Here is a 19,848-nt window from a genome sequence, read left to right as displayed (position 1 = left end):
ATACCAGGCAGAGAGATTGCTAAGGGTTACATCCCTTCTCTTTGATCTGCTCCAGAGTAGATCTTACTGCCATATTGTGGACTAACCCAAGATGAACCATCAGTGTTGCAGTATTTATTACCATGAGGTGGACACTACCTCTTTGCAGAGAAACATCTGCACACCACTTTGACTGTCAGACTGAGCTGACATCGATGCAATTACCTGGTCTGAGCTCCTTCCACTAGAAGAGGTTTTCCCTAAGTGCAGATGAAGCTGTAATGAGTCCTCACGCCCCTGTCTACAGAAGCTGCCCTAGTCCTGGATATAAGCCTCAGGCTGTCTCAAACCTCTACTGAGCCTGCTTAACCCAAAGCCCAAACAAAAGCCACCACATGGGAATTGGGTCCAGTAACCTGGCTTGCATTTGAACCTGAAATCTGGGAGTGAAAGGCTTCATCCCAGCAACATCCAGTCCTTCACTGTTGTTCACATTCACTTACACCAAGGAGGAGATGGATGTTCATCCATTGAAGAAACAATCCCTGCACTTCTCTTCACTCTTCTGGATGTCCCCCGCTGTTTGCATAGCTTCCTTGCTTAGAATAATGAATATGTCTAAAGCAGGTTTCTCAGTGTATGGTTTATCTGGTTATTAATGATGTGGAGCACTTCAGGACCCTTAGGACCTCTGCATTGTTGCTTTAATAAATGTCTTTCAAAATGATGAGGCCACTGGCACCTTTTCCATGCTTTTATGGTACAATGATCTTAAAGTAGCATGGTGCATTTTATTTATTAGCCAGCCCATTAATCACACAGGTATCAGTTGGCTTCAGGGAAATTTTTAATTAGAGATATTTAAGGTTGAGAGAAAGTGCTTCTGTGACAGACAATGAGAGCAAGCAGAAAGCAGGAGGCAGGCTATCTTTGTGGCTCTGTGATTAATACAGGATTTAAATAAAATATTCATGAAAGGAAATTGAAGTTATAGCCAAATCCAAACGTTAAACCTCCTTTAAAACTCAAATCTAAATTCTTTGGAGATTCATTCTTCTCTGTATTCATTAGTGGGGAATGATTCTGATGAACATGAGAGAAAAGGGAATTTGTTCCCTAATGTAATAATTCAGCAACATTTTTAAATGTTTCTCCTAAATCTTCTTGAACCACAATTTAATATCATTGACAAAATCCATATCCTTATTTGAAATGACTCACAAGTCACTGGGACAGGTACAAAGGAAAGATCAGGGTGGAACTTGGGACATCTCTGACAGCAAACTGACATGCATGAGGCAGAAAGAAAAGACTGTGTAGAGGGCAACTGCATCCTTCTGGCAGTGTTGGATAGGTAGTTGCTAATACTTAAAGCCTGCATTGTCACATGAAAAATGAATGGTACTGGCTCTGCAAACATCTCCTTTGTTAGTTAATTAGTCAGGTGTACTCTGTTTTGATATAGCACCTCTCTGGCATGCTCAGAGGCATCTCCTAAATTGCTCTGTAAAACAGATTGTTAAGAAAGGGGGTGGGGGGAGAAGAAGGAGGAAAAAGAAAGTCAAACAAACCCTGTAGCAAATATTGCATGTGACTCAGTCTGCACAAAGGGCAAAGTGTGGAACATTAAATTCTTCTGCTTGCACAGAGCAAAATTTTTAGTCTTGGATGACCACATTTAAGAATTTAAATGTGTAGGGAAATTAATTTTTCCAAGTTACTGAGCTCCTTCAGCTCCATTTCTGTTTCCCTTACCCTTCTTGTGTGCCACAGTATTTCTCCCTAAACCCAGAGCATCCAAAAGTCCTTTGGCCTTTTGGTGCTATGAACTTCGGAGGTCTTACTGGAGCATTTCCAGATCCCTAGTGTGGAAAGGAAAGCTGTAATTTTTTCCCTTCTTACAAGTAGTGACCTGAGCTTGTTGACAAGGAAGGAACATGAGTGATGCTGTCTTCAATGTGAGTCAAGCTACTCCTGACTAGAGACAGAAAAAGATCAGAAATCTCCAAAACTGGTATGTGACAAGTGAAGCAGCTCCCAAGACAGCACCAGGTCCTGCCTGCAATGACACTGTCACCAAGGAGAAGGGTGAGCTCATAGCCCCTTCCTGCTGGCTTGTAGAGAAACATGGAAAGCCTACTACCGTCTGTTCCCACTAGCTGTATTACACAGTGGCGGTCTTACTGGGAAACTGTGGTCCATACACTTGCCAAATTTCTCAGCTTTGAGAGGAGCTGTATAAGGTTTCTGAATGAGAAAAAAATCTCCTGGGATGTTTCTGTGTTCTCATCAGAGGGAGACATCTAGGCACATGGATGGAGCTCACAGAGGCTTACACATCACTGAAATCCCTTCAAGTATAGGCGAAATAGTTTGCATGCACAGAACCACATTAAGGCAACCCAGGGCTTCAGGCAAGACCACAGCTGGTTCCTCCTTGTTCAAGCCCAAGTATTTCTTGTGTGCTCTGCTTTGCCTTGTGTGTAAGTGGAACTAGTCCTCTTCCCTCAGCTGCTGAGATGTTTTTCCCGTTTCACTTTTTCTGCAGACAGACAAGGGCTATCTTTAGTGATAAGAGATTTCAGCCTTTATTTTCCCTTTACATTGTAAGTGCACTCACATAGAAACAAAAAGTGCTTTGGTATTATTATTGGTCACAAGATCAACAGGTTGCAGAATTAAAAGCAGATGTTCACACCTCCCGGGAGTATAATTTTAGATGCCTCCTGATCTTGGCAGGCATCATTTTTTTGATTACAGCTTCATTTTTTTATTTTTTATTTTTAAGTACAATGGCTACAAATAAAAGGATTGAGAGGTTTTCTTTTTTGGGGGGTGGGGGGGGTGGGAAATGCTCAAAGTCTGAATCCATTGCTTGACACCAAAAGTCAGGTTTGATGTACTGTGGCTTTGGTGGAATTGCCTTTAAATGAGATGAAAAAGAGGCGTACTGTCATCCAAGAACATAGCCCGAGAGTCCTTCTATATGACCAAGAAAATACTGGTGTTTTTCCTCCGGTTAGGCTGGAAAACTCCTAGAGGTTTGTGGACTATTTCTGATTCTCTTACTTCTCTTGGAGAAAAAAGACTAGCATGTGGATTTGCTATTTAAATTCTCTTCACTAATGCCACTTTTCATGGAATAAGTTGTTAAATTTGGTAACAAGCCCATCTGAAATGTCATGTCTATCACTGTAGAGTTCTAATTAACACTAAGGCTTATTAGTCTGAGTTGCCTTAGAATTTGAATAAGGGCAAAGCTATGCATTGGGCTATATGCAATCTTTGCCTCTAGTAGATTTAAAATTTTATTTTCCAGCCTAACCAGAAGAAGTTACATGTGCAACTCACACTTCCTCCATTCTTATTAAATTCTTGTTACCAAAGATTTTAGGTTAGGGATTTTTCATTGTTCACAGACAAACTAGGGAGCTGGGAAGAAGATACCATTGGAAGAGAAGCAAGACCTGAATCAGAATTATGGGGACAAATGAGAGTGTTATTACATTGCTGATAGCTCGTTTTTCCCCTAAAGAACATGCCCTCTCCCCCACCCCCTGCAACAGGTGAAATTCAGAAATCACTTTCTCCTCTATTGGAATGAATGTGTCACATTGAAACATATTTCCCCCTGCTCTAATTTCTCACAAGCCATTTGGCAATCCATCTTTTCAGCCCATGTTGTGCAGGTCTATGATTGTATTTGAAATTCCTGTACCCATTAATCACCACTCTGTGACCTGCTTTACTCTGTACTTACTAAGCTCCTTTCCTTCACTTCTGGACTGCCAGTACTGTGTAAACTGTTTACTTTTCTGGTGTAGCATTTGCTCAGCATTTTGGCAAACTCCAACAAAATGTTCCCAACTGACTTTTGGCCAACAAACGCAACAAGCTTTTCTTAAATGGAATTTGATTCCTACATATGTTTGTCCTTGTTCACTGTTTCAGGCAGCTCTTTTAACCATTATCACCTGGCCTCACCTTGTCTCTGTTGTGACTGTAGAATGAAAACAATTGTCACACAGGCCTGAACACTCTTTACAGGTCCTACTCTTTATTTTTTTTGCTTTCCACCATATATCTTCGAGTTCTCAGGAGACCCATTTAACTCTTGTACTGCTTGCAGTCAGGCAGAAGAAGATGTTGCTTTCATGGAAGAATGAGGGGGAAAAAAATGCAGAAATGGAAAAAAACAGCAGAGGAATTGGAATTTCCACTCCATTTTGCTGAAACAATAAAATAGATCTGATGCTTTAAATCAGGGGTCCTCAAACTACAGCCTGTGGGTTGTATACAGCCCCCAGGGTCCTCAATCCGGCCCCCGGCATTTACAGGCCCCCCCCCCGCGCCGGGGGTTTGGGGGGGAAACCAAGCAGCCGCAGATGGCTGCCTGCCACTGCATCCGTGCGCCGGCCCCCTGGTTAGAAAGTTTGAGGACCCGTGCTTTAAATATTTGCCTTCCAATAGGTACCCAGCCTTGTGTGAGGTTGTGCTGGAAATATATGGAGCAGGAATATCTTTGGCATAAACACTTCACATTCATACGCAGAAGAAAGATGGAAAGAAGGGGAAAATAACAGAAAAATGAGATTTCTTTCACTAAACTTAAGCTGTTCAGGAGCTATTATCACTGGAGTGTGATAGGACAGCAGCCAGTGGACCCCATCTATCTTTACACACTTCTCCTCTGTAGGAAAGACCAGAGGGCGTTTAGCACTGAAGTGATTACAAATGAAGTCTCTATACTTAACTTTGGGTAGACAATGAGCTTTTAAACAGCTCAAAAAATGACAATGACTTTTTTTAACGGCTGCAGTGAAGTGGGAGAAGTCCTGCCTGAAAATGTCCAGTTCGAAATCAGGTGGCAAGTCTTGAGTCCTAGCTAAGAGTGAAGCCTGTGTTTCCTGAGCTGTAGTGCGATGCATGGCCCATCCTGCCTCTGCTGACCTGAACTGTCTGAGCCTGCCCACCTGGGAAGGAGCTAGCCAAATCTCACTGTCACAAAAACACTTCCATTTCCCACCATTGCCAGGAATACCTGAAGAACAGCCCATTTGTGTATTTCATGTTCTGATCTATGTTTAGCCCGCTGTTACCCTTTTGTATTGATATGTTGTATAGTTTTTGGCTGTTCTGCTTTGCATCTTAGTCAGAATTGGCCTAAAAAACCCAAACCCACAAACTTGAAACCCCAAACCCATTGTGCAAATATTTTAGATCATTAAACAAGGCTTAACCCTGTCCAGGAGAAAAGGACTTCAGAGGTCTTATTATGGATAGTGTGTTTATTATTGTTGTTCTGTGCTAGTTGCTCATCTATCCTGCTGGAGCATAAAAGACATTTTGCACTGTGTGTGCTGGTAGATATCTCAGTGCTTCATCTTCACGCAGCAGAATGTAACTGGGTCATTTGAGGACAGAGTGTGGGTGGTGCTTGATAGTTTTTATAAACAAATCAAAATACCTCTGCTATCCCCAGTGCCTAGTTAGCTGTATGCTTTCCAAGTTCTCAGTGCTGAAAGCGTGGAAAGTTAGATACTCTCCCGGCAAAGAAACAGAGGTACGTGTAAGTTTGATGTATTTCATCTGACTTCCTAATGGTCTAACTCTTAAAATTCCCTCACTCCTACTCTATCACTGTGCATGGAAGTGCAAAATAAACATAACTTTTATCTTGAGGAGACAGCAGATAATCCACGAGACCACAGATGACAGAGGTGTTTCCAGGCTGCTTCTGCCTACACACTCTTTTGAAGCCTTGATATTCAAATTGCATCCATTTAGGCTCCCTTGTGCATTGATGGAGTAGGTGTTAGCTGGCCTACGGGAGATTGACTGGAGATAACAAAGGTTCAGGTCAAAAGAAGGGAACTTAATTTTCTCCACTTTCACACCAGTTCTGAATTCGAGACCTGGTGAGTCTGTCAGATGCTGTTGCTAGCTTATCCCATTGATAGCCACACCAGGCATCACCCTTTCAGAAGAATTTTTGTCCAGCTGTGTTTTAGTATAAGTGTTGGTGTCAGTCACAGTGTCTTGCACAATCTCATAGGCTTGCCTTGAACAGCACATGCTGGTATAATGTAATTAAAGGTATCTACTCCTTTACTTCCTATCTTTCTACTGTTACACAGGCTTCTTTATATGGGCTAGTCATAGGTACATTTCACTGCTGTGATCTTTTACAGTGGTTGGGCCTTTTTAACTTAACTTGCTTAACTACTTCAGCAGTAGTTTTGTAACACATGTACATTGCACATTTATCGAAGCACGTACCAGCAACTGCAGATATACAATAAACTGATACAATTGCTCTTAGTGCTACTAATGTAGAACTTGACTTATTTGGTTGCCTAAGTATTTAATTGTATAACATCTTGTGGCCTATACAATTGGATTTAGTGATAGAAAATCAAGGCCAAAGAGGCATTTTTGGGAATTTTTTTTGTGATTTTTTTTTATTTTGTGAAGAATGTTTTTAAAGCACATGAAGACAATAAGAGTAACACTTAAATCCATTTTCTGTAAGAAGGTGCCATCACCATTTCAAAAACTTGTTAGATGTGGCCTCAGAAGTAGTAGCAGGAGTTCCTGTGATAATTCTTTTCCCAGAGGCACCATGAGCCCGGTTTAGAGCCTGATTTATTCACTGATGTAAGAAATGACCCATGCTCATGAGTTAGTCAAGTGAGAGAGATGTTAAAGTGCTGCTAGCATTTCCTCCACTTCAGAAACAGCACAACAGCTCTTAAGCCTCCATTTCCCCCCCTACAAAAGTCCTACTTTTTAAGTCAAACAGGAATTTCTTCATAGTGCCAGACACCATATTTGTTTCTTACCTACCACCCCCTACACCAGTTCTGAAACCATTTGTCCCACCAGTACAACCTACTTCATCTTAGCAGGCCCACTAGCCATCTGTGGGCTCCTACATCATCAGCTTTTAATGAATGGGATTGTAGCAACCAAACCAGATGATTTTTTAATCACTCTGGAGACAAGGAGGGAATTTTTCGGTTTCTATTCACTGCAGGAATAGTAAGTAGCAGGAGAGAAAAGAAGAAAATGTCTGATTTTCTACCTCCCTGTGATGGTTCTCATTGGGACTATATAGCTGGAGTAACCTAGGACAACTCGAAGCTGTTATTCATGTCAGAGAGAACTGCAGGTCCAGGCTGCATCTGAGAAGCAGAGAAGCCCTATGGTCTCTTGTTGTCTACCCAGTTCTCCTGCCTTGAGTAGTTCCTAAAAGAAAATTTACCTTTCTTGTCCTTCAGAGCTTTTCCCACTCAGGAAGCTGACTGTGTGCACAGCTGAAAAGGAGAGTAATACTATAAAAAACACTTTGAAAGCAGGGAAGGAAAAATGCCATTGAGCCAAGTGTTATTTTGAGTCAGTGGAGTAGGTTCTGTTTCTTTCTGTGTGTTACACAGAGGTCGGAGGCACAGACACATGCATACACACCCCTCCCTCCCCTGGCATCTTTTTTTTGCTGACTTCAGTGGCAGTTTTTTTTTGTTCAAAGCCTTCAGGGTTTGAACCCTGTTTAACACCTCTCTGTTGAGCAATTCTGCTGCTCAACAGTCTATGCCTAGTCAACAAATTGTGCCTGTGATTTTGCAGTAGGATAACATTGTAGATAAGACACACCTACTGGGCACTTTCAAGTTATAATATTGTGTTAGTCATTGCTTTTATGTATGTTTATACACAATATCTGCCCGAAGGTATACATTGATTTCCAGCCATCAAGAACACATTTAAAATTGGCTGAGTGCTTAACCTTTGTTCACAGAAAGTGTATTTTAAGATTTTTTTCCCGTTAAGAATTATTAGCTCAGAAGAGTTTGATATGGCTATAATCATAATCATGATTATTGACTTAAACTAGAATTCTTCTAGTGATTTTATTCCTTTTATAAATTTGAGTTATACTTGTAATTTACCTTTTGTCTTTTAATAGTTGTATTCCCTTAATATGTATTGATTTAAGTGGATTCAACTGTATTTCAGGTAAAGATTTTCTGACAACTAAAAATAAAAATCTAATGTAGTGTTACTTTACTTATCTGGTAATTTTGAGAGTTTCTATAGTTAAAATAGGGAGGCAAAAAAAGGAAAAAAAGGGATAAAAGAAGATACAGTCTGAGATTCACATTGCAGGATTAAATGCTTAAATTCAGAACAATTCTGACAAGCCTCCTCTCCCAGTATGAGCTAACCTTGGAAGCACCTAAAATCAATCATAGCTTCATTTTTTTCCCGTCTTAGTTCCCTAGCTGCTGAAACCTAATTTTGCTTGGTTCATCATGGGCTGAGCATCTAAGTGCCTGCCTTCTTCCTGCATGCACCTACCAATTCAGGGATGTGTAGAGCGAAACTCAAACTCCCTTCCAGTCCCTGGAGGTGAGGAACCCATTGGGAGGCTCCAACAACAGCCGTCACCCACCTGCAGCCACAGCATAAAGCCCAGCAACTGTGTGTCCCTCTGCTGAAAAGCACAGTGAGATGGAGGGGAAGGGATGCTGTTGTCTTCTGTTTGCATATTTTCCTCATGGGAAATCCATTCAGGTTGTGGCAGATGGTGTGAATGTGATCACTTTGCCAGGGTTCAAACTGGTTGTATCAACTTGCCAGGGGAGCACTGGAATAGGGCCATTTTGTGTCCCTCCTGTTAAAGCTCTGCAAAAAAGTATGAGGCTACAGAAGGGGAACCCATTGGTGAAGGAACCTGCAGTACTGATCCATGATTTTCCCTGCATTTTATCCCAAGCTCCTTAATTTGTTAAGTGGAGTTGGAACTGTGGCCCACGTCATATCCCAGTACCCAGTTGCGGGGCTGCCTGCCTGAGATATAGGCTCAATTTTAAATCCCTCCTCTGCTCAATTCAACTAATCTGAAGTTTGCTGCCCCTGTCTTAATCACCAGGGTAAATGGACACTCTTGTTCAGTTTTAGAAGAGACAAACTCAGGTATTTTACATAAAGCTAAGCAGATTCAGCTACTAAAATAGTGAAAAAGTAAAGTCAGGAAGTGTCTAAATATGGTAGGCAGCTCCAAATCTCTATCATTTGATCAAAAAGGACCAATACCCAGGGATGGTTAAAAGGGTATCTCCTTGACATTATCATAGAATGGTTTGGGTTGGAAGGGACCATAAAGATCATCTAGTTCCAACCCCCCTGCCATGGGCAGGGACACCTCCCACCAGACCAGGTTGCTCAAAGCCCCATCCAGCCTGGCCTTGAGCACTGCCAGGGATGGGGCACCCACAGCTTCTCTGGGCAACCTATTATAGGACAGTCCTAGGTGCTGGTGGTGATGCCTTAACTCTTGGCAGGGTGTGAGTCTGCTTCTACATCCAGGCCTTTGTCTCCAGCGGGGGTTTTTTGTGCTTACTCATTCAAAAATTACCTGTGAGTTTATCTCTCTCTTATTTACCGCTGCACATCTGGGAAGATTTTATAGACTCCAGAGGGAATTCCACTTGGAAGAATCCCATGGTATTTAATTGATTTTAAAGCAAAGAATTTTACTGCTGTGGAAGAACATTTTTGCACAGATTACTCGAGACCTATTTAGCAGGCAAAAAGACCCTTCTATGGATTTTTAGACTACATACTGCATTCGTGATGCCAGGATCACAGCCTTCGCCTGAAAATCTCTGATATACAGGTGAAGCAGACAGCTTCAGTCCCTGTTTTACCAGACCAAGCTTCCTCTGCAGTAAGACATGAAGTCAATGGTAGTGTTAGGAAGAGATTGTGTTTTTCCTGATTCCATGCCCTGAGCTGTAGCTTTCCTTTTACTCTTCATGTTCATATTCTCCAGGCCTTTATAACTCTCAAATGCAGATTGTATCAATGCCATGAGGTGAAAGAAAACTAGATCATAAAAAAATTTACAAGTTGTTTTACACCCATGATAGAATAAGGCAATCAATTATTTCCTCCTTCAAAACAACTCTGCCCATGTTCAGACATGGATTGTTGGTGTATTTCAGAAGCTGTGTAGCAGCATGAATGAATGCTATGATTCATGCCCCACGCCTGCACCTCAGGATTGATTCAAATGGCTATTATCATGTTTCAGAATGTGGTGGCGGTAAACACAAGGAAGATGTGCTATGTTTAAGAGCCTCCCATGTCAAAATACCCATCAGCTTTGATTGATACTTACTGACTCATGGCCATACAGGAGACATGAGATTTGTCAACTAGGATTACAGCGGTGTAATTATTTACACTCCCAAAATGTTCAGAATGATAAAGTGTTTGTGTGAAGTATCATGTTAATGGAACTACTAGAAAATCAATACCAGGATTGCGACTGGATGCCATTTAATCTATTTTTTCTGGTTATATGTCATAGTAGAGTTTTCTTTATCCTGCATACTCATACAACTCTATTTGTGTCAAGTTCGTTGCAGTAATTGCAATGACACTGGTAATTACAGACAGCATCATGCGCTCACTTCTGTTCTTCATAAGCATATACTCTCGTCTCTGAAAATTCTGTCCATTTTTTGATTTGGCATCATTCTGTCTTCAGCATTTTATTTCATTGGGCCAAACCCTGCTAACCTTTCTACAGAAACTGGAGTTTTACCTTATTGAGAAGTAGTTAAGGTAATGGCTGAAGTGGGCTGAATTACCTACCCCAGACACCCTGTGCAATCCTGAGTTGTTCCCCATCTGCTAAAAGGGATAAACAATGCTTTTTGTTATGATCTGTACACTTTTGCTGAACGTTTTAGGGTCTCAACTGACTACTGCTAAGTGCTTTTACACCGTTTGAGACCCCAAATCTCTCTTGCAGGGCTGGCAGTGTTAAGATCGTCATAAGTAATAAACAGACACCATAGGATTTGGTCCATGGTTAAAATACCTGATGAACCACTTCTGTAAATACATCCTTGTACTATATCTTTTCATGTCCATGGTAGGAGAATTTGTCCACTAACCTCTAAACTCGTGAAGGCTGGAGTCCTCTTATTTGTCTGGCACACCTGATTGATTATCAAGATTCTACACAAAAGTAATAGACCTCTATAAATCAGCCTGAATAATAATAACAATTATGGTAATGATTGATACATGAGCATTTATTTGTGTTCCCCTCAGCCACACTAATGGGATTTTGATGTATAAATCTCTTCTCATTGTAACCAGATTACATAGTTCTGAATGCAAAAATGCTGTTTCATTTAATCTAAAGAAGAAAAAGTCTTCCTTTGGTAGAACTATGTAATGATATAGATCATGTTATACTAGAGATCTTATGGAAATGCTCAGCATTGATCTGATAAAAATTGCTATGGGGATTATAGATAAATTCTATTGTGTATACAAACATTCCCCTGGGAACTGCTGCGATACTGCCTACAAAAGCCAAGATTATGTGTTCATGAAGAAGCTGCACAAGTTAAATAGTGTGGGTTTCTATTCTTCATATAGAGCAAATGTAAGTAGCATATAATCAGGCAGAAAGGTCAGGAAAATTTTGTGTGTTAATTTGAATGGCAGAAACCAGCAAATCAGCAATTTAAGCACAAACTGTAATGTCTTTGGGACAGAGAACCTGTTTTTGTTACATATATCTGTAGGGCAACAGGGCACTGCAGATGGCTGGTGTCTGTGTTTCTACAGTGTTAGTGAAACATGAGTAAGACGTAAACCATAGTAGTGAAGATGCTGATCCAGCAAACAGTTAATTCCCATGACCATCTATTGAATTCAAAGATAGTAATCATGTAAGTATCCATGCAAGGATGTTTGTGTTGGTAAGTTCTAGGCTCAAGTGGCTCCTGCTTAAGTTTTCACAGGGACCCAGGAAAAACAAACACAGATTGTCGGGTATTTAGTTGGGTGCTTTAAAGGGAAGTGACCTCTCTCATCCAGGCTGGACTAGTTATTCTATCATTTTTTATCTAGGTGACTCATATCAGAGCCTTTTTTCCTCATCTCCAGTAGTTTCTAACAGTTCTATATTTTGTTGCTGTTTTCAAGCAGCCAAAAAATAAACAGAAGAACCAAATTTCAATGAAAGCTGTATTTGTATTGGAGCACTTTTAAAGTCCTGTAACATAGGCTTTTACTATGAAATTATCATGAGACTCATAAGAAAGAGTTACTGATGGGAAATTGGACTGAGCAAATGAGTTTTGAAGTCTACATGGGTTTCAAGCCACAACAAGTTCAGGTTTGACCACAGATGCATACAAACCCTTTCCAAATGATACACATTGCTTTTGGAAGGAATATATAAGGCTTTGACAGACTGTTAACTTTCTATTCCCCTCTTCACCCTTTGGGACACTTAGTGCACAGTTCTACTTGCCAAATTAACTCCCAATATATCTGTATTCCACATCCTGCTAAACAAACAGTTACTCAGAAAGGTGTTCATGTGTGCACACATACACACACACTTATATGAGGAATCTAAACCATTCTATAAGGACAGTCTTCCAAGCAACTGCTCTTGAAATCCTGACTGTTCCCAAAACTAGAGTAAAGACATTAGAAATTTAATTACCTTTTTAAATCTCTATTTTCAATTAGCGACATGCTTTGTGGTGTAAGGAACACAGCATGGAAAAAAAAAAAAAAAAGATGAGTTTTTCATCCTTTTTTTTTCCTGAAGGATGCGTCAGTACTAGAAAAAATTGCATCTATACTATGCAACTGTCTCTTTCACATACCTCATAATGAAAGATGTCCCTTACCATGGTTCCAGCATTTTCTATACTCCACATATGGCAGTGTTGTGGGCAGGTATACATGGTGGTGGACTGTGGGCAGAGGCAAACTTGTTTTGCCTGTGTTCTGAGTAGAGCAACCAGAGGCTGGATGCACATCGTTATCTCAGTGCTGAGCCTGAGCTAGTTTGTTCTCCTGAAAAGTGGGATGCATTAAGTAAGGCTCAGTGCTGGGATAACCAGGTTTAGATGGCTTCTGATTTTCTCAGTGTGGTCATAGCTTTTATGGGTCTCTTGGCTAATACACTATGCAGACACATCCACAGATTACGTGTTGCATCGTTTTTAATCATTCAGTTAAGTACCATGAATCTATAGCTATAGGTTATTTGTAGTAAGGAAATGAAAATGAAATATTTCCTTCTGGACATTGTTTTCACACTCTTTTTCACTGTAGCCTGGTTGCACAGTGGCTCAGGAGGTGGAGAGGAGGGGAAAACAGCCAATAAAAACTGCTTAGAAAAAGCTCCCTGCTTTTGAGTTCCTATTCTGATGAGGCTGAAGTATCACCTTTGCCTCGCTGGCGAAAAGCATTGCATGACATAGCATTACTCAGCTGGGCCTAACTGTGTACAGCACTGTATTTACAATATATATACATATATATATATATATTTACACCATTAGTGAACTCTCTCTAATCGCAGAGGAAGTGTGAGTGCAGACCTGGACGGTCCGAGCAACTCTGCAGTCTCTTGCTTACAAGACAGTCCTTTGTGCCTTTCCAGCCCACTCATTGCAAGAGGTATGAAAGAAACCTGTCTGCACAGGATTTATGGCTAGCAGAAAATGCACTCTCTCTTCCCGTCCATCCAAATCCTTTCGGGAAGCACCCATGTAGTGTAAGTGGAGCTCTCTTCCAGTCATCTATTTAGATTGGAAAGCCTCTTGGTTTTCTTGGAAGGCAATCACTTATGAAGTCCCCCTGCAGAATGCTGTTGAGAACTAAGCCATGGAAATTATTGATATAATCATGTTCAACCAATTTGTAAAGCCCTGGTGGGGGAGGGCATGAGGAGCCCTCAGTCTGACATTTAGAATTAATGCCAGGAAAGTTTCTCCTCCAGAGAAATGTTGAAAACCCAGTGTTACTTATTTGCAGTCATAGTGAATGTACAGGACCTGACCAGCTAAAAGAATAGTCTAATCAAAATCTCATCGAATGCAGGGGGAAACGTCCCACCAGCTTCAGAGTTGAAATGTTGAATGTATTTCTCATCTGAAACAATGTAAGGAATTAACGATTAGAGAAGGGTTTGCAGCCTCCGCACAGAAATTTAATAGGGGCTGCTTACCCTGGTATTTTGATACTCAATTTATCCATTTTTATTTGGAAGATGAATCACCAGAGTGCCTATGCAACTTTCTTCTTCAAGGGAATTTAAAAATGCATCCTTTAATAAATTTGGCTCCTTACATCATTAGCTTAATGACCACCAATTTCCATCCCAACCTGATTTCCCTTTCCTATTCATGGCCAGAGAACTCCTGAAGCTTGGCATGGTTTGGCTTCTGCCCATCTGCTTTTTGTGGTGTGTCCTGTGGTGACTGGTAGGAGAACAAACGCCGTAGGCTACTGTTAAATAAAGCAGGTCAAGGCTTGTTCTCTGGCCCTAAGGACAAGTGGCACAGGATCTGCATGGCTCAACCCCTCTTCCCACCATCTCAGATAATATAATGATTAATCTCTATGGGCCACACTGTCTAGCACTTAAGTCCGTGGTAGGGATGTGTTCAGGTTACTAGTGTCGCCAGAACTGCAGACGAGTGGAGGGACACTAGGACTGCCATTTCCACTGGCAGTGGATTTGCACTGTGGCCTTAGTACACGTCTGTGAACATGACCACCACAGGGAACTGACAGCGCCGTGACAGTGTGTTTGTTTAGAATTATCTTAATTGATGCTGAAACTATTCATTGCTTCCTGTTTATACAACCTCCAATAATGTCGAAAGATCAAACACAAAAACCTAGCCTGGCAATTTTCAAGAGCTGTCAGAGGGTATAACAGAAATGACTTAGATAAATGTGCTTTCAACTTCCATGAAATGTAAATGTGTGTGTAACACATCAGTCTGCCAGCCTTTATGGAAAGCTGTCCATGGATGCTTTTTTGTTCTATGAAAACATTAATTTCTTTTGCAATAGCATGAAGCCTGGAAATCTCAGTAATCAAAATATATATCAAAATGTTTGAATATCTTTCTTTCCTGGATCTTCTATTTGGACTTTGAGTTTGGGATGTCTTCTCTCCAGGCCTGTGGTGGGGGTCTGAAAGCTCATTGACCCATTTTGGTGTTACAAAAGATACTAAAGACATGTATGTCCCATAAAGCTTTATCCAGTTAATCTATAATGAATTTAATGGGATTAATATAAATTAATAGATGTTTTCCCTATCATTATATTATCATTATTATGTATTGATTTGTGTTTTGGTAGTGCTTGGTGGCTTAGTGCCTAGGTACAGGATCATGTGCATTGTGTGGTTTCTTGTATCAAGAACTGGCCATTTTTCCAGAGGGGCAGAGTTCATCCCATGGACTTGACAGAAAACCCAGTTATATACCTTTACATGTAGGCATGAGGTATGTTAAAACATGTTTGGTGTTTGAGAGGGTGCGAAACTGCCTCTGGGGACATAACCATTGCCTTTACATCAGCTCTATAAACTTTCAAAAGCAGGAAAACTGATGCTGTTGTTCCAATAAACAGAATTGATACAACTTGCAACTCCAGCTGAATGTTTTAACACTTTTCCTTGGGAGAAAAGAGGAGGGTTTGGCCTTTCAGTCAGGCATCAAGGTGCCAGCTGCTCAGTAAGGGTGAGGTGAGAACCAATCTGCCAGTGCTTTTTCCCCAACTTCATTGCAAAGCCATGGAGCTTCCTTCCATCAGCAGTTGGGCTCCGTGCAGCTTCTAGCAATCAAATTATGTGACACATAATAGTTTTGTTTGTCAACTGTGACATTTTTCCAGCAAAGCATAATATCATTCTCAGGTCTGGTGTTGGAATATGAGTAATTACAATCAGCATACTGTAACACCTTGTCTGGCTGTAGCCTTTTTCCACAAGGCTAAACGTTCTTCTGCTGATGCTGAACAGATATTCAGAGACCTCTTTCAGTGGTTCCTTCTTCTCCAGATAACTTTACATTTGTCATTTCACAGACCTGTGCTTTGTGTTCCCTTTATGGAAAACAACAAGAACAAGGTCATAATATACTCTGAGATTTAAATAGGAAAAGGATGTAGTGGACAGTATAGCAGTGACTTCTGCTGAAGAATTTGGACCTACTCAGAGTGGTGGGTATCCTCCCAATAGGCAAACTAAACATGTTAAAGCAGGGAGCATTAACTGGGATTACTTACCTCCTCACGTTACGATTCATCATTTTGTCTTCCATTAAGATTCATTCTAAATGGCCACGGTGAAGGATAAATAGGAAATCATTCGCACCACCTGTGAACGCGATATGAATTACTCTAGGAAAAAAATCAGGTACAAGTATGTGAAAGAGAAAACCATTTTGGTCTTCAGAAGCAAACACCTTTTGATTTTCAGAGGCTAAATCCAGTGGATGCAAAGGGAATCATGTGAGGCTGTGATCCTTATAGCCAGGCCAGTGTTCTGCAACAGTGAGAGTCAGCGTGGCATTGAGCTTATCGCTGGAGACACTCTGCAGCTTTCTGGTTGTATATTGTACACCTTTGACTTTTAGAAGAGATGATTATATTTAGATCCTAAAATCAAACATTGTATAGTCTTGTGGGAGAGGTTAAAAGCTTTCAAGTGGTTTTGTGTTCAGACATTGTAAAATAGATTTGTGTGTGTATACGCATATATATGTGTGTGTGTGATGATGTAGGTTGTTTTCAGCTACTTAAGATACACCCAGCCTTGTTTCTTGGGGAGGACTGAATTTTTAGATTTTTAGTCTGATTTCAGTGTCCCCAGTTGAGTGAAAACTGTAACATTGCCATGTTTGTCTCAGATCTACCACGGCCAGGCACTTTCATGCATGATGATGTTTTTACCTTAAAAAATGCAAACAGGGAGCACCTTCAAGATGTGAAGGAATCAGAGCTTCATTCCTGAGGGGAGGAGACCTGAAATATTTATAGCATTTGTGCTACAGCTAGCTAACAAGGGTTGGGGGAGGTATGCTTGATATCATCTGTCTTATCATCTGAGGCTAAGTTATAGTAATACACCCCCCCTTTCCCTCTCAGCTTACCTTTTTTTTTAAAAAAAAAGATACAAAGGAAATACTTTTCATGTCAACTGTATGAGGTAATGTGCAGTGTTTCTTCTTAAAAGCCAGGGAAGAACAGTAGCAGATGGGCCAAACATAATCTATTGCCATCATTTCACACCGCAGTACAGGATACTAAGACACCTTTGCATAATTACTATTTTGAAAAGCAAACTGAAACTAATAAATTGCACCTTTTCCCCACTCCTTTCCCCTTTCCTCCTCCATCCAGACCAGCTGTTTTTGAGGGTGCCCAAGCTTCCAATTCTGTTCCATTCTTTCTTACAGGATTTCTTCTCCATTTCTCTTCCTTTTGGGTTAACTCCAACCATTGTTTGCTTCACCTTTACCTCCTGCTTGTGATCCTTTTTCCTAATGTTTCCCATTGAATCTCCTTCTCATTTGCCTTCTTTCCAGGTTGCCCAAGCACTTCAAGAAGTCAGCCTGTTTTTCATATCCCAAAGCCTGGGAATGGGAGATGGATTTCAGTGAGCCTGACTGAAAACCTCACTGAACTCTAGACACAGCGTCAGCCCCTTTCAAAAATAGACACAGGTTTTGAATTGATGAAAACCAGTGGTGTTCCATTATCTTGAAGTGACTGACACCAGTTTACACCAGCTGAAGATCTCTTGTTAAATCCCACATTATCCACTGGAAACAACAGAAAAAACATTTGAATGACCTGGAAGACAGACTGACTCACTGAAGTCTCACCTTAGGATATGTGTGTGTTTTAGTGCTGCCACCTTCTACTTTCTGTGTGTGTCCTTCCCTTGTAACCTAGACTTTATTTTATTTCAACATAAGGGTAATGGTCCAGATTTATTTAATTTCTTATAAGTTCTTCTGGTTACCTTTGCTGTTGGTTGACTTTAGACCATTTTTAGTAGAAACACTGAGGAAAAAGGGCCTTGACTACAGCTTGTAGGCTCTTCTGCAGTACCATGACTTACTAACATCTCCAGGAACATATAACTTCAATAAGAAGGAGTAGAGGAGCAAAGGTTCAGAGAATGAGAAGACAACTCCAATTTTAAAGAGAAAGGGACAGCGAGAAAGTCTGCACATCCCCACATCTTGTAGGTTGCTGATGTCACCCAGGAGGCAGGAGGATAGTAGAAAGGGTGGAAAGAGCCAATACCATCTTTATCATCATCTTCTGAGCTATGTGTATGAATAAAATAATTACCTGGGATGGTGAAGGAGCTCCATGGTAGACTCAGAGTGTGAGATTAGGTTTCCTGATTCCCATCCCTGTGTTATATCCACCAACAACACTGCCTCACTTAATGGGGTAAAAATTGGCTTCACATCAGGGTGGAACATTCTGTGTCTCCACCACGTTGACTGCTCCATCACTGAAGAGAGTTCTGTTTACAAACTCCACCACTGCACTTCTTACTGTTAAATTCCTCTTGGGTTAGGGGTGAGTCCAGGATGGTTGAATTTCAGCAGTTTGCTCTGGATTATGTTTTAAGCCTTCCTGGACAACCACAGCATGTTGGTCCCAATGAGAGTAATTCCAAATGAGCCAGTAAGTGCTTTCATACAAAACGGCTGCTTTCAGTTCCCTATCTGTATAGCAAATTAGCCTTCACTTTTAAATTTTAAGTTGTCAATTGTGATGTGATTCTGTATTTAGACCAGCTGTATCCCTTCACATTAATAAAAATAATGTTTCAATTGTTTGAAATTTCACGGGGTAAAAAAGTACAAAATACCCGTTGAAGTTGTCATCTTCTCTGTGAATATCAGCTCCGCAAGCATGGATATCCCCAGCTCCTAGAGGTCATTCAGGTCCCTGAAGGGCTGTCGTGGACCCAGCATAGCTCTGCTTTCCTGTCCAGAAAAGACATATTAGCGATACAACTCCACAAGCTTCTGGGAACAAGCATCTCTGAGAAGTAGCCCTGTTATTTTTAGGGAGCAGAGCCATCCATTAGTCAATGTTTGAAAGGAAAAGTTTTTTTTTTTTAAATTTAAAATATTTTTTTTGTTTCATAAATAAGAATTTCTTTAGTAAGAAATGTGTCTTTGAAATAAAAAATGAACACATTTCATTCTGCAAATTTGAAAGAAGCTTTTGACTATTTTCAGTGGTTCTCCATTTTCTTTTGTGGCTGAAAACAATTCAACCTAAATTTGTAATTTTTGCATCAGCTGAATCTCTGTTTTTTGGATGGAAAAGAGCCTCATAATGATGGGATATTAAAGTGCAGCTTCTAGAAGGAACAGAACTGTTGTGAGCATGTTTATGTTTACCATGCATTGCAGACTTTGGCTTTGGAGGAAGGAAGCTGTCAAGGTGCAGTAAAGGCTGGATGCACCCTGGGGGCTGTAGGGTCTCCTGCTGGGGACCTGCAGCAGTGGGCTTTCACAGCCAGGGCCCACCTCACCACCCCTAGCCAAGGAGCGGGGCATGCAAGTGGGTAGCCAGAGGCAGCCCTGAGCATCAGGTACCTATCTCCATAAGACTGGAGATAGGCTGAGGTCAGACCAGAACATCAGGCTGCAGGTGGGGCTTAGGATCAGGTCCATTGAGGGCAACTGGGGTCAGACACATCCCAGGATGGCTGGTCAGGTTCATGGGGACAGTGCAGTGAATTAACAGAAGAACAAAGACCAGTGTTTCTACTGAGAAAAAAGGTCACTAACATTCCCTCTCATGAAACAGGAACATTGATCTAGTCCTTGTCTAATGAGTCAATGACATATATTTAAATGTTCTTGGAAGTCTCCTATCCAGTTGTCAACCTCCATGGGATTATAGCACCAAGCAGCAAGCTCTACTTTCATTGCTGCCTAAAGGCAGGAGAGACTCCAGCAGATTGAAACAAGGGCTGAC

The 19,848-nt window shown here is 41.0% G+C and overlaps 3 long non-coding RNA genes across 4 annotated transcripts in view; 2 read left to right on the top strand and 1 right to left on the bottom strand.

Moving 5' to 3' along the window:
- The window catches only part of LOC130145900 (uncharacterized), a 61,656-nt gene that overhangs the window by 5,550 nt on the left and 36,258 nt on the right, over positions 1–19,848 (top strand). The window lies entirely within an intron of this gene.
- Positions 2,095–19,082, top strand: LOC130145904 (uncharacterized). Its single transcript, XR_008820733.1, has 2 exons — positions 2,095–5,542; positions 17,418–19,082. It is a non-coding gene; the product is annotated as an uncharacterized LOC130145904 (long non-coding RNA).
- Positions 14,623–17,427, bottom strand: LOC130145901 (uncharacterized). The gene is made up of 2 exons (XR_008820731.1): positions 16,117–17,427; positions 14,623–15,933 (listed from the first exon to the last, which is right to left on the bottom strand). It is a non-coding gene; the product is annotated as an uncharacterized LOC130145901 (long non-coding RNA).

Source organism: Falco biarmicus, chromosome 3, assembly GCF_023638135.1.
Source record: "Falco biarmicus isolate bFalBia1 chromosome 3, bFalBia1.pri, whole genome shotgun sequence".
NCBI lineage: Eukaryota > Metazoa > Chordata > Aves > Falconiformes > Falconidae > Falco > Falco biarmicus.
The sequence above is the reverse complement of the archived record's forward strand: the minus strand, read 5'-3'. Positions and strand labels throughout refer to the sequence as shown.